Here is a 13,996-nt window from a genome sequence, read left to right on the forward strand (position 1 = left end):
CTCCTGTAAAATGTTTTCTCTAACTGAAGAGAATGTATCACCAAACCAAAATGGTCTTGGAAATGCTTGAAAATAACACCAGAGTTATAAACTTTTAGGTTTTGGAGTGTGTGAGAAAGTCTGAACGCACTGGAGACCACTGGAAGATCACAATTCCAGAGAGTGATTCTGCATAGTTGTAGTCAAAGAGTTTCATCAGCCCTTAAAAGACAGAATTTACTTCAAAATTTACTTATTGTTATTTTGTTCTCCGGGGACAGCTGAAACAGTTTGTGATCTGGTAAGATGAACGGGTAGCTTTTACTTACTGGAATACTTACATCTTTTGGAGGTGGATGGAAATTGTGTTTTGCTTAAAATAAAGTGCTTGAGTGTTTCAGATATAGCTGCATTTCTCCAAATGCACCATACAACCCACTAGAGAAGAAAGAAGTGCAATGGCCTAAAGCCAGCATTGGCTAAATTAGGGGCAGAAGTTTTACTCAGGGGAAAACTGCTTTAGTTTTGGGTAATTTAAAAAAAATTATTATTCAAAAATGTTATCTTCATGAGAACAAGAGGTTGCAGGAGAGGCCAGGGCTGACCACTTTGAGCAGGAAATTATTAACGATTCTTATCTTCTGGAATTTGAGTAGATTTGGTTGGTGATCTTTATAGAACAATATTTATCTTTCCCTGGCGGACTTTCTCTTTGTCTCTGCTGGCTATCAGAATTATAACCTGGCGTTCTGCATGAGTGGTCTTGTAACTGTGAGATGAGGGACCTGGGAGCAAAGACAATAGAATTACAGTTGGCAAATTGTGAAGACTTTTTGTTTAAAGGTTGGATGGTAATCACAGGAGATTGGGATCTGTGATTACTAATGGACCTTCACTCCCCTTTCCCATGTGTACAGAGCTTCAAGAAACTGCGTGGACTGAGACTTTCTTTTTTACGTGCTATTAATGTCAGTTAAGATTTCAGTGTGGTTTTTTCCCTCCCCCTGTTTCTGCTGCTTCTATGTTTATGAAGGAGAGAAAAAACAAAATGTTCTTTGGAGATCATCTGATGTTTAAAACTTTTTCACTCAAATTTGTGTCTTCCTCACTCTCTCAACTGCCCTGGGCAAAATTTCTCATTTTCTTTTCTTCCTACACCACCTTATCTGTCCTTCCTCACGGTGCTATCTTGTCCCATAAATACCCCAGAATCTATATGTTTGTACGACTTCAACTATTTTTCTTACACTATCTTGAGTGATTCCTGCTGCATATGCAATAGTAAACAATGATAGCACAAACTGATGGCGTTTTTTACTCTTTGTATATAAACGTGTCTAATCCCAGTGGTTGGGAGAAGTTGCTATTCACTTCCCTGCTTGAAAACTGGTAGTGTTATATGGGCTAACAGTGTGAGAAGTGTCCTACCACGGAGGAAATCAGTGCTGGATTCCTTACCAGATAGGGCGGAGATATACTAAAAATTTAACTTATCACTAGTGGGGCCGTGCTGTCCCTGTTACAGCAAGGTCTGTGCTCCCTTGTTGCTTTATTAAAAGTGTTTTGGTGGTGGTGTGCAGCCCACAGACCAGACCACACCACACTCTTGTCTGTTGTGTTGGTAGGCATATCAGAGTCCTTTTGTACCAAAGCCCAGGCCATATTTCGCCCGATGAACCAACTTCTTCTGAAAGAGACAGTGGGTTCAGTTGGAGGGGGAGCTTCAGCAGGAGATGACAGGGTTGTTTTGGCAGAAAGATACTGCCAGAGAAATGGAGGTATCCCATGGGATTGTTGAGCCTCAGCTCTCTCCAATACAAGTATAATCCTGGTTTTCTTCTTTGGGGTTTAGCAGCCTTGCCCCAAACTCCTCTACACACAAAGAAAATGCTCAGAGTAGCTTCAGTGTGCTCAGGGTCAGGCCTTCTAATGGCCTGATGGGATCTGGGGAGCACAAGAAATATGAGGTGCAAGGCCAGTTGCATTTCACTCCGGAATTTTTCCATCTTCTCGCAGCTAGAATACATTCCCTGGAAAGCCCAACTAACATGCCCCTCCATTAGCCGTATGTTAATTATTACCAGCTATCTCAGAAACGGAAATCTTCACTCATATTTCTTCTTAATCCCTATCTTCAGCAGAAAAGTCCTGTCTTCAGAGGGTGGCTGGCAGGAGGGGAGAGACCATTCCTTTGAGTTAGTACTCCTGTATCTGGCTTCTTAGTAACAACAACAACAACAACAACACTAAGAAGTTAATTTTTAGCAATCTATACCATACTGTCAGAGGGCGCAGGTAATGGGATTGCTTTTCCACTTCCAGCTATGAGTCATGCAAAGTGTGAGGTAACATTCAAGTTGATGACATTCCTGTTCGCACGCCTGCCCAATATAGTCTGTAGCTCTTTGATGCTGTTGAGTCGTTCCTACAGTGGCGTTTGCAGGCAGAGGCTCCCTTGGCTTGGGTGACTGTTTTACATGGGCTTTATTTTCTTGCTAGCACCAGCCGAATAAAGAGGTATTCCTCATTGCTCCCCTCATCCAGGCTGAAATTCATGCCCTGTCAAAACACGTGGGTGAGGGATAGTTAATCCCACGTACCTCCAGGCATGGGACCAGGTGCCATCACAAATTTTTTCTGTATCTCACCTCCAGAATTTGAAGTAGCCAGAAAACTAACAGTCAGTGATGGACCAGTCTGCAGCGAGGGCTGAGCGCCAGTGTGACCAGCAGGGGGGAGTGTGGGCAGCACGAAAATGTAATTCCTTCGCTGTTCGGGGAAAAACCAACCAGCCGACCAAACATGGTCCAAGGGTTTGAATGCTGGTGCAGGAGATGGGAGTCTGCTCTGGGTCCCTTCCCTGCTCTGCCACAAACCTGGATTATGACCTGGGCAAGTTGTTCATCATGGGTGTTGCCTTATCTGCTCAAAAGTTCCCTTTAGCTGCCCAAAAATTTGCCTCTGGCTCAAGTCTGAGGCAGTTGCATAGCTGCTCTCTGTAGCCGAAGAGCGAGACATGGGCATCTTTCAGGGCATCTGTAGGATCTTTCTCCAGAGACATCTCTTGGGATCTAACAGTAGGAGCAGGGCTGGAGCAGCGTGGAGACTTGGGCTCACTGGGGCAGGAACAGAGCTGTGGGGAGTCAGGAGTGGCCTGTGAGAGTTTGAAGCATGTGGAAAGCAGGAAGTTAATGAAGCAAACTGCTGCTTCTGGCTACAGAGATGAAGAAGGAAAAGAGATCATCAGGAGAGGAATCACTACTTGATGCAAAGAAACAGCACTGACTGACCAGCAGGAGGGCGTGCATCTCATCCTTACAATGAGAGCAAACAACAGATATATCCACAGAATCCATCAAGTTCTGTAATAGATTCAGAAACATAAGGCAGAAAGGACTGTGGTGACCACCACATCTGAGCTATATAACACCTGCCAAAGGATCTTCCTGAGTTCATCCCTATTTGAAACATTAAAGCTCTTTTCTAGAAAATAAATAAGTGAAAGATTTCCAGTTTTGAAAAAATCTTAATATATCTTTCTGAGTTGGATTTGAAGGAGCTGGGCCAAAAGGACCACCTGCCAAATGGTGACTCCACTTACAGTATCACTTCCTGAGACCTACTAGTTAGGTAGGTTTTAATCCATTTAATAAGATCCATTCTTATTTTGTGTCATAGTATGGCATGAACTAAAATATTCTGAAGAAGTCCAAGTGAATGACATCAACCCTGTTACCTTGAGCAAACTTGAAATCTCACTGATAGAAGCTGTCGTTATTCTAATCAGCTCCATTTTCTACATATCTAGGCTCACTGATGTGAATTATGCTATCCCATTTAATTCATTCTTACTAATTGAAAAGCTCAGGAATGGAGGCTCCATCAGCTCTCTGAGTATCTTGCTGCCACACAACCTTCTTTAGATACTCATTGTAATACTGGTACAGTGCCACCCTGTTTCAAGGCCTATGAAACCCTGTTTCTAAAACTTATCAAAACCCCTGAAAGTCTTTTCCTGCCAGCTCTTCTTAATGCTTTGTGGGTTGGTTTTTTTTTTGTGTGTGTGTATTCAATCTAAATCACTGCCTTCAGGTTTCTTACACTTCTGTTAAATCTTTAAAAATCTCTGTAGTCCTTATTGGGAAGGAAATACATGTCGTCACTGTCCAAAGTCTACAACACTCATATTTGTTGGCTACATCTGCTCTCTGTATCATTAATGGATAATTATTTCACAACTATTTCCATGTAGAAATGGACCAGAATCGTTTTATGATATCCTTTGTTTTGACAGTGCTTGAAAAAAGCTGTCTTAGTGCCCTTAAATCTACTGTCCACAAATATCTTCCTGTCTTTTTGCTCCCTTATCAATTTTCTACAGTTGCAATCAGTTAGACTATCAGTCAAATTAATTATTGCTACCAGCTTCTCTCTTCCCCCCTCATATCTACATACACGCAAATCCATACAAAGACAGCAATGTCCACATACTTAATTTTTGTGACTGCTTTATTTTCCCTCCAAACCAGCCTTCCTTCTCAGTTTTGGTATTTCAGCACCAATAATTCAATTTCTTCTGTTTGTGTCTGTCTCCCAGTTGATTCAGCTCAAAGCTGAATAGTTTTCAGGTTTGGAAGCCAGCCCTTTTAAAACTCCAGGCTTGCACATTAGCAGTTTGGACTTTATTCTGTTTACCCATAACAAATCACATCATTGAGTCATGCTTATTTGACTCTTAACTAATCAATAATTCATTTTTAGTTCTGTAGTTAGTAGTCTTCATCTGGCACAGAATACCAATAGGGAATGAGTTTCCATCCAAAGGAAGGTGTTTTGGAAAGTCCACCCAGACCCCTCTTACCATACTCTGCCTCCGTTCTGCCTGCAGATGTGTGCTAGCTGTTATGGGATCACCTCCCACGCTAGCTTAGGCACTACTAGTGCTGGGCAGAGTAAAATAGGCACGAGTCACAAGTCTCCTGGGACACAACTGGCTGGTTTTCTCTTAATCCTGCAGTGCTTTCAAGTTGGACATGCTTTGGTGCCTTTGGGACAGGAGCAGTAATACCAGCAATAAACCACCAGGATAAGTTTTTTCCTGTTTGCCAGCAGGTGACTGTCCCCAGGGTGCCTGCAGTGACAAAGCACAGGCTGTCTTCTGGAAGATGGCACAGAGTTGCTGTGCTGGCTAGCTCCAGCCATGTGCTTGGGTACCTCTGGCTAACTGTGGTCCAGCAGTGTGCAGGGACCTCTACGTGGCCCACATCCCGATTCTTGCCTGTTTTCTGCTACCTGGCCTCATCTGGTGAGGAGATTGCTCCTGCACTGGGGACCTGCCCCAGTGGTTATGCCATCAGAGACCTTTGTTTCCTGAGGTGGCCAGGTATGTACAGATGGGATGCCAGGAGAGAAATGCCAGCATGATCCTCCAGTCCTCCCCCTGCCAGGATGAGCTGCAGACCTGGGATAGCAGGTAGCTGACCCAATAGCCGCTCTCTCAAGCACACAAGCATATTGTTGGAGAGAAACGCAGCTGGCTCAGGCAACCTCAGCAGCTGCTTAATGAGTCTTGACTCATCTGAGTACACCAAACATTCAACCAGATGAAATTGGTGCTGGCTGATGCAGCTTGTCCATTCCCACTGCTCAGTCCAGAGCAAAATGAAAGGCAAGCGCTTTCGACCGAAACCTGGCACAAGCCCCCAGTCACCAGTCTCAGCTCTCTGCCCCATAGGATGCTGTCCAGCAGCAAGGCCAGTCTGCACATGGTCTGCACCTGCGTCAAGGATATATGTTATTAAAGAAGACAACTCCCTTGGCAACCACTCTGTTCTCTGAGGTGGTAGCCCTTGGGCTTCTCAATGTCTCCAGTGTGTCAGAGGTGCTGTTACATTGTGAACTGACAGGTTGTCCTCTTCCCATGGATTCCTCTAGGTATGGTCCCTTAGAAGGGCTACAGACCCTCCACTAGCACCTCCTTTAGTGGCCTCTCCTCCATTTCCTCGCTGTGCACTTTCTGCCCAGCCCAGCCTCCTGTGCCCAGACCTCTCTTCAGTCCCGGGCAGGAGAGGAACATGAGTACACACCCAGCAGAGATGTTCATCAGTGAAAGAATTGAAGTACAGAACAAGTGAGGTATTTCTGATTTGGAAGTCACCTCTTCCCTTCAAAGACTGCAAAGACACCTTCCTATCAAACAGAAAAGGCCAGCTAAATCGCAGGCGGAAACACTGCTTCAGCAGAGTTTTGCAGCTGGAGCCATTCACTATTGCAGGGTCCTTCCAGCTGAGTACGCCAGAACTGCAAAGGATCAAAGCGGGCTCCCCAGGTGAAATGTAGTTAAATGGGCCAGCGTGCAAGTGGGAGAGTGATCAGAAGTGTCCAGGATGGGACTGCTGGCCTCCAGAGCAGGGCTAGCTAGCTAGACATGGCTCTGCATGAAACACACTATTACATTGAGTTTGCTGCCTGGCTTCGTTTGCTTAATTGTTTGTTTTCACTGATAGCACTGGGTTGTGCAATCATGTTCTTTGAAAACGGGATTCAGCTCACGTTATTTCACCTAACTGGGCTGATGTTGAGAGAAGCAAAAGCTGTTTTGCTGACAGCCCTGGTCCCCAGCCAGTGACATGTACTTGGGATGTTGCCTCAGGGAACGATTGTCTTGTACCAATGCAGGTGTGTCCTGGAACCCCAGCACAGCACTGCGCATGGCAACTGGGAGATATATAAGCCAACCCCCCAGAAAACTAGTGGCATGTAGCTCCAGCTGTGGCGTAAAGGTATTTTGAATGGGCAGGAGGGGCTTTTTGCCATTCAAGCTTCAGACTTACAAACATTAAAAGGTAAAGTGGCTTCAGCATTTAGTCCAGGGTAGAGAGGGTGTTTTGGGGCTTTTGCAACTTTTTGGGGGTAAATGAGAACAGAAGATGGAAAGAAATGGCATGCTGTTATTTCTAGAGGGTGAGGGAAGCCTTATTCCAACTCAGCCTGCTTCTCTTGTATTTGCAAACTGGTTGGCTTTCCAGATATAAATGCATTGCTGTAAGAGTTGTTTTATGGCTCCCTTTCAGGGAAAACAAACTGCTAGGTACTTCATAGCAAGTTTTTTTGGAGAAAGGACTGTATATTTTCCTTTGCTAGGAAGGCAGCTTGCTCTTTTTGAGTGCTGCTGCCTCACATTGTAATGGTAAGAAAGCACTGCCCTGTGCAGGTTTGGAGCACTGCCCTGATAGTCCTGTGCCTTGCAACATAATGCAGATGGACAAGACGTGAGTGGATAAGATGCGCTTATGATTGATAAGTGATGTGAGATGGATAAGATATACCCACAACATAATTCTCGTGAAAAGTCCAGGAAGGGGATGGGGTAAATCTGCTCTATATTTTTTGCTACCAGGATAGAGACAATATGTTAGATTTGCTGATGATTTGCAAACTCGCATCCCTTCCTTTGTCCATCGTCCTTTGGAAGAGTTAATATTGCCCCTTGGGGAGAAAAATAACATATATGAGAAACAGGCAATGTTGAAAAGCAACTTCTCTATCGGACTAAAGATGTCAGGAGCTAAGCTCTTTAACCTACAACTTATTTCCAGAAAAAACACTTCCTTTCAGATGAGCAGAAAATAACCTGGAAATGATGAAACTGATCATATGTTTGAACTTTAATTTTGTTGATGGATGGATGTTGTATGAGTAGCTGCCCCTACAGTTTTCATTTTAAACCATCTGGGCTTTTAATATTGACCTTTCTGTGAATTGGTGACATCAGAAAACCTATTACCCAATTCAGATTTTGCCAATCTTCTTCAAAAGCAGTTTTATTTATGAATATCATATTTGTAAGAAAGGGGCCATTTCTGGCATCTCAGGCATTTTAAGCCTTGGCTATGTTTTGTCCTACTGGTGTAAATGAAATTTTCCCAGAACTGATGCTAGTGAAGTGTTGTCTCAAGCTGAAGCTGTTTGGACCAAAGTTCCTTCCTCCAAGATTTGCCCTAAGAACTCAGTTTCGAAATGCTGAGAGAAAAAAAAAGAGGAATTTGGGAAATTGTGATTAGCAAGAAGGAGGCTGATGATCTTGGCCAAGGATGAGGAAAGCTCTCTCTCAAATTCTGTTCCCAAGAAATGCTGTACAGGCTGTATTTCAGTTCCAGAGCTGAAAAGTATTTGCTGAGGTGACTGAGAGCTGGAGAATTTAGGAACCTCCTAACACCCTATTTGCCCTGTTTTGATCTTTTATTAGTTAGAGTATTGCCCAGCCTTTTTTTTTGGGGTGTGAAGGTGTGGCTCTGGGCAGACAGCCACCAAGGTGTGTGGGCATCTGTAGAGTCCAGAGACAGAAGGAATTTAAGAAAACTCCCCGCTTTGAGCAACCCAATGTGCTCTTATGAAATTGCACACTGAACTGTATTCAATATGCTCTACTTAAGGTCCTGACAAAACTGAAATACTATCTTTTGTAAACTGTGATTCAAAAGAGTTATCAAATTTCCATTTATCTAAAACAATTTGTTGAAGGATGTTATTTAAAAAAAAAAAATTGCAGGCTTTTGGAGTGTAGAGCCAGACATTAATATACATCTGAGATGGAAGCTTTACAATCGTATGTATGGTTTGTGGTTTACACATCAGATAATAACCTAGTTTCAGTATGGAATTATTTAGCCAGTGTCCAGTTGTAGATTTCATTGGAGCATCCTTTGGTTGGGGTTTATAGTCTCCATGGTTGAGTGAGCAGGATTTCCGGAAGGGATTGGGCCCCAGGTCATTTGTGGAGGTGAGTCTGGGACAATCAAAAGTTGCTTGTGGGAAAAGGGGCGGGAGGAGGAAGTGGTGCAAGGAGGTCTAAAGTCACCTGTGGGGAAGTGGTGCTTGGGGATGGGGAGGTTCCCTCCCCTTAGACCCTAATTGCTGGGGAAGAGGCATGGGTGTCCCTTTGGTGCATACACATTTCATGCCCCTCTGGTACCCTCAGACGAGAAGCCACAAATGGCTGGCCAGTAGCTGCTCCCCAGCTTTTCACCCAAAGGAATTTGTAACTCAGATTTCCTCCTTTCTTTGCAGAGGGGCATTCGAGTCTTACCAAGCAGATCTGAGAGGAGGTTGGGCCAGCACTTGTTGGCACCATGCCTGTGCGGCAATAATCCAACACTTCCTGAAGGGAGGCAGGAAGGGTTTCTCCTGCCTTGGAAGGAGAAGGGAGCATCAGGGTTTCTGATGCAGATTCTTCCTTCTAGGGGAGCACTGGTGAGTGAGTGGCTAGAGAAAATACAGGATTTGTGACAAGGTGTATCCGTGACCCTGTCCCTGTGTTCCCAGCATTTAATCCAGCTGTCAGATCTGTGGGCAGGAAGGAGCTTTTCCTTGGTCAGAGAGACACCTCTGTTTGGGGTTTGCTACCTTCCTCTTTGGCACTGACAACTTCTGATGGTCGTGTGGGCCACTGGTGCAAACCACAGCCTGCCACTGCCAGGGCTTGTGCTCTTCTCTCTTTCTGTGGCACGTTACATTTGTGGTATTTGGCCTTTGCTACAGCTCTGAAGCGTGGTGTAAGGTGCTGGGAGGGACTTTGTGGCCCATGGCACATAGAATAGATGCTTTGTGGGTTCCTCTGGACTAAAGTCCCATTTGCTTATCTTTGCAGAGGCCTGCATGTGCTGACTGTCCAACTTCTGTGTCCCTCCCATCATTTGCTGCATCACTGATGTGATTCTGATTTGACTGTTCTATAGGTTTATTTATTGTTCAAGTCAACATTGCTAATGGCCACTTGATTTGCAGGGAAGGTATAGGCCTGCTTGAGTACAGTTTTATTTTTGTTTGGTAGTTACCAAAATGTTGAGATCTGAAGCCAAGTCAAACCTCCTCCAGCAAGCAACATGTGTCCAGCACCTGGGACAAACATCAAGTGATCAACCTCAAACAATGGAACAGCTTTTCTGAAATTAGCCTTTGGTTCTTAGACCCATAGCCACGAATAACACCCACTCCCTATGCTGGGAGTGGAAAATACGAGCTCCAGGACAAATGATAATAAATGAGCCCAAACGAAATCTCCCCTCCAGGAAATGATTTAATATGTAAGGCTGCCCCATCAGATGCTTCTCTGGGGACTGTGATGTAAGTGTAAGGTGAAGTACTATCGCAATATCCGTGTGTCTATATTCCTACCAGCTCTGTTAGCTGGGGACATATAAGTCAGGGTCAAGATGTCTGTGCTCTTAGGCTGACATGACATGCTGAAACTACATGTTTGTTTGAGCTGTTTGAGTCTCTTGATCTCTTTGTAGATATTAAAACAGTCCTGCTGATTGCTGGGGACCTGTCCTGTTACCTCCGCTTGCTTGTCACTGCCTTTGCTGCCTGCTGCAAAACGATCATACAAAGATCCAGTGAGAGACAGGAAAACATAGATGGAGAGAAGGAAAGAGGAAGAACTCTTCGTGGCCTGCTGTAATTGTTGACTACGGGAGAAGGACCCAGGGTACAAAATCAGCTCAGGAGGACAGAGTGAACGATGGCGCTGCATGTTTGTGAGCATTTTTCTCTCATTCCAGGAGCTGCAGATCTTTGGAAACCAAACTCCTGAGCAACAGAGGCAAGTGCAACTGCCAGTGGGTGGTGCATGGGCATCTCTAATGCTTGCAAATACAAGCTTAGTGCTGCCCGTGCCCGCTGCATGTATTCTATTTATACCACAGCAGAGGGAGCGTTGGCAAAGCATCTCAGAGGAACAACCTTTTGTTGTACCTACAGCTGCTCCCTTCCCTGTTAGTGCAGGTGACACAAAAATAATCCCAATAATAAGGATTGTGTGGTTAATCGATTTGCTGCCTTGTGACCACGCTGCAGCCGACTCGGCCATAGCCTGGGTATTGCATCTTGTGTCCCTGTGATTTCTGACAGGGAAGGAAGCACCTGAAATACCTCAGGACATTTAGAAGCCGATCACCTGGCTGCTTCTCTCAACAGCTCGCTCCATTGTGGCCTTTTTTTCCATGTCTGCTAGAAGGCCGGATCAAGATGTTGCTTTTCCTCATGCTGTTGTCCAGGCTCAGCGCTGAGGGACTATATTTGAAATCAGAGGGTGAGCTGTGTGTTAAGAAATAGCCCTGGCACTAAAATTACTCTTTGTTTCCCTGACTTCTCTCCTAATTTAGATTATCCAAATCCAGATTCCCCCCAGACTTGCCCACAAGATGGAATTCTAAGAAAATATTGTTTTGTTTCATTTGTTTTTTAATGTCCACATTTCCTGTTCCAGTTTCAAAGTAGGCCTGAGCTCCTCTACTAACATTGCTCCGGCTGCTATATGGGGGATCTGAGAGAGGGCAGAAAAAATAAACGAAGTGTGGGGAATGTGTTTCTTGCATTTCCCCCTTGTCAGCCACAGGTTCTTTCATGCAAGATGGTAAAGAGTTACTGACATTCCTCTCTTTTCAGGTCAAACAGGGGGATTACATGAAGGGTATTACTAACATGGGTCAAGGTATTAAAAAATGGATGCCTAAATTTAGGCTCCTAATTTTGTATTTTGAGACCCTAAATAAGGGCTTGATCTTGTGCCCTTTGAAGTCAATGCCAAAGCTTCCACTGAATTCAATCTGCAGGATGAAGTCCTAAATTATGGTCAGGTTCTTAAAAGTTCTCAGCGTCTCACAGCTCCAAATAAGTCATCACTCAGCCTCTTTGCAAATCACGCGTCTTCCCTTAAGTGCCTAAACAGGGAGCTCGTGCTTTTAGGTATTTCATATTTAAAATCCTGCCTGCTGATGCTGTCTTTCTGTCTCAGGAGCCTTTGACATGAGAAAGATAACAAGGCTAATAAAGTAGCATAGCCTGGACATGCATTGATTTGCTTTTTCGGTGAGCGGTGCTCAGCACGAACACTGTGAATTCCATAGCAATATCAGTATTTATTGCGGTGTAACGTTAACATGGAAGACACATGAATGTCCTTGCTGGTGCCAGAATTCAGGCAAGTACATGACCATTTGCACAAACTTCACATACACCGCTCTCCTGGTAACAGGATGTTGGCAGGTGGGAAGATCACAGGATCCAGATGAAACCTAAGATGAGATGAGCAATCCTGTAGTGGTAATTTTAGAAGCTGGGTTCTGTACATTATTTACAGTACATTGTAGCTTTAAGGGGATAAGGCTCCCCCTTGCCACTTGTGGATTTAATCTTTTCGGTGAGATTTCTGTGTGGGACTTTCAGCAGTGCAGCAGCTAGAGGGATTTTGTCCATCCAGGAGAGTGTTAAAATCGCAGGTTATCTGCAGTAGAGCTACCTTCATTCATAAACCGCTCACCTAGCAGGAGGGGAAAAGGCATCTTGGACCTTCTACCAAATAAAGAGAAAAAAGCACAGAGTGAGCTATCTGCTTGCTGCTGACCCAAAGTGCAGAGGCCTGGCATGAGGAGGGAGCTCCTCACAGTGAACTGTGGCAGAGTCAGAAGCGAATCCTGCCTCCGGGAACTTTTATCTTCAGTTGGTGAAATATCCCCTCTTTTTCCCAGGCAGGGGCTTGAAGTCTCCCTGTCTCTCGGAGGGCATTTTTAGCAATTGCATTCTGAATACGGATATTTGTTTCTTCAGCAACAATTAGTTAAAAAAAAAACCCGGAGAGAACAAAGTAAAAGGGATTCTTTTGCAATGTTTGAACAACACCCACCACTCCTCTGCAGAAACGTGATCCCTGAGGGGAAGGGGATTCTTTTCTTCTCCAGGCTTTCTACTAGGCTGGATTTCTCCCCTCACTCAGAAGGAAGGCCATGGGCACCAGGGGTGCAGGATGTGACCCTGTGGCAGGGGCAGTGGAGGGGCCAGACAGGAGCTGGAGTCACTCCTTGCTCAGACAGACCTGTCACTCATCTGCCAGCCTTCCTCGGGACCTGTGTGACCTGGGCAACATCCCCACATACTGCACCAATGGGTGACACAAAATCTTTAAAAAATAAACGAAGGGAAGAACAGGTCTAAGGTCTACCAAAAGAAAAGATCTTTATGGTTTTTTTTTCGTTTCATGTGTTTCCCTCAGCCAGCAGGTGCCTCTATAGAGCCAACGCTTTGCCTGTATCAGTAGGAGTCTGGCACAGCACTGGAATACCTGCTTTCTAATGATAATATGGCTTTTTCTTTCTTCCGTGTCTTTTTCCCCTTCCCCTTCCTCCAGCCCGTGATGAGCCCCAGGAATCTGCCAGTCTGGACTTCCACTCCATCCGCCACAAAAGATCATTGAAAGGACAGTGGCAGGAGAGAGATTTATATATGTTGACACATGCATATTGTTTCTGTATATCCCGTATGAGGAAATTTTATGTGTGACATGAGTGAAGGAGCTCAGCCGGGGAATGCCTGCTGTAACCCCAGTGAAACAAAGGTGCTTTTTTGCCCTTCAGATACCTTCCCAGAAAGCAGAGTGGGGTTTTTCTGGCAAAATCTTCACCCCTTCAGTAAAACAGCCCCTGCACACCAGGGCACGGCTCAGGCAGTGCAAGTGGGCCCCCTGGGCGGAGGGGGGTTGGCATGGGTTGAAGAGAAATAGAACCCAACCGGGTACGACACCCCCACACCCTCCCTCTCCCCCCCCCCCCCCGGCCCCTGTAGCGCGTAGGCGCTAAGAAATCACTGTATCTGAAAAGCGAAGGCCTTGGGGGAAGACAGACAGATGATGACTGTGGTCACAATTTGTCCCCTGCTGTCCCCTCCCCCCAAATGGCTCCGCTGGACTTTGGAGCAATTCCCACGGACAAGGTGAATTTTGACCCGAATGCGCATCCATCGGCAGGGCAGAAAGGGTGGAGGACGCGCGGCCCGTGGGGCGGCCGAGGGGGAAGGCAGGCCAGGGGAGGCTGGGGGTGTAACGTGGGAGCCTCGGGGCTCCACGGTCCCGCGCGAGGCTGGCAGCGGAGGGCGGCGGAAGGGGCGCGCACCCCTTCTACCTCCGTGGCCTTTTCGCCTAGCGCAGAAAGGGATGGGAGGGGATGAGGGAGGGGAATCGCCG

At 45.6% G+C, this 13,996-nt stretch overlaps 1 long non-coding RNA gene across 3 annotated transcripts; it reads left to right on the forward strand.

Moving 5' to 3' along the window:
* Positions 1-6,561: 6,561 nt before the first annotated feature.
* Positions 6,562-13,950, forward strand: LOC135312450 (uncharacterized). Of its 3 annotated transcripts, XR_010371980.1 has the most exons (4): positions 6,712-6,824; positions 9,049-9,231; positions 10,275-11,071; positions 12,720-13,950. It is a non-coding gene; the product is annotated as an uncharacterized LOC135312450 (long non-coding RNA). The 3 variants fall into 3 exon arrangements; XR_010371981.1 differs by lacking the exon at positions 6,712-6,824 and adding an exon at positions 6,562-6,657 and having other exon boundaries at positions 10,275-13,950; XR_010371979.1 differs by having other exon boundaries at positions 10,275-13,950.
* The last annotated feature ends 46 nt before the right edge of the window (positions 13,951-13,996 follow it).

This window comes from Phalacrocorax carbo, chromosome 3 (genome assembly GCF_963921805.1).
Source record: "Phalacrocorax carbo chromosome 3, bPhaCar2.1, whole genome shotgun sequence".
NCBI lineage: Eukaryota > Metazoa > Chordata > Aves > Suliformes > Phalacrocoracidae > Phalacrocorax > Phalacrocorax carbo.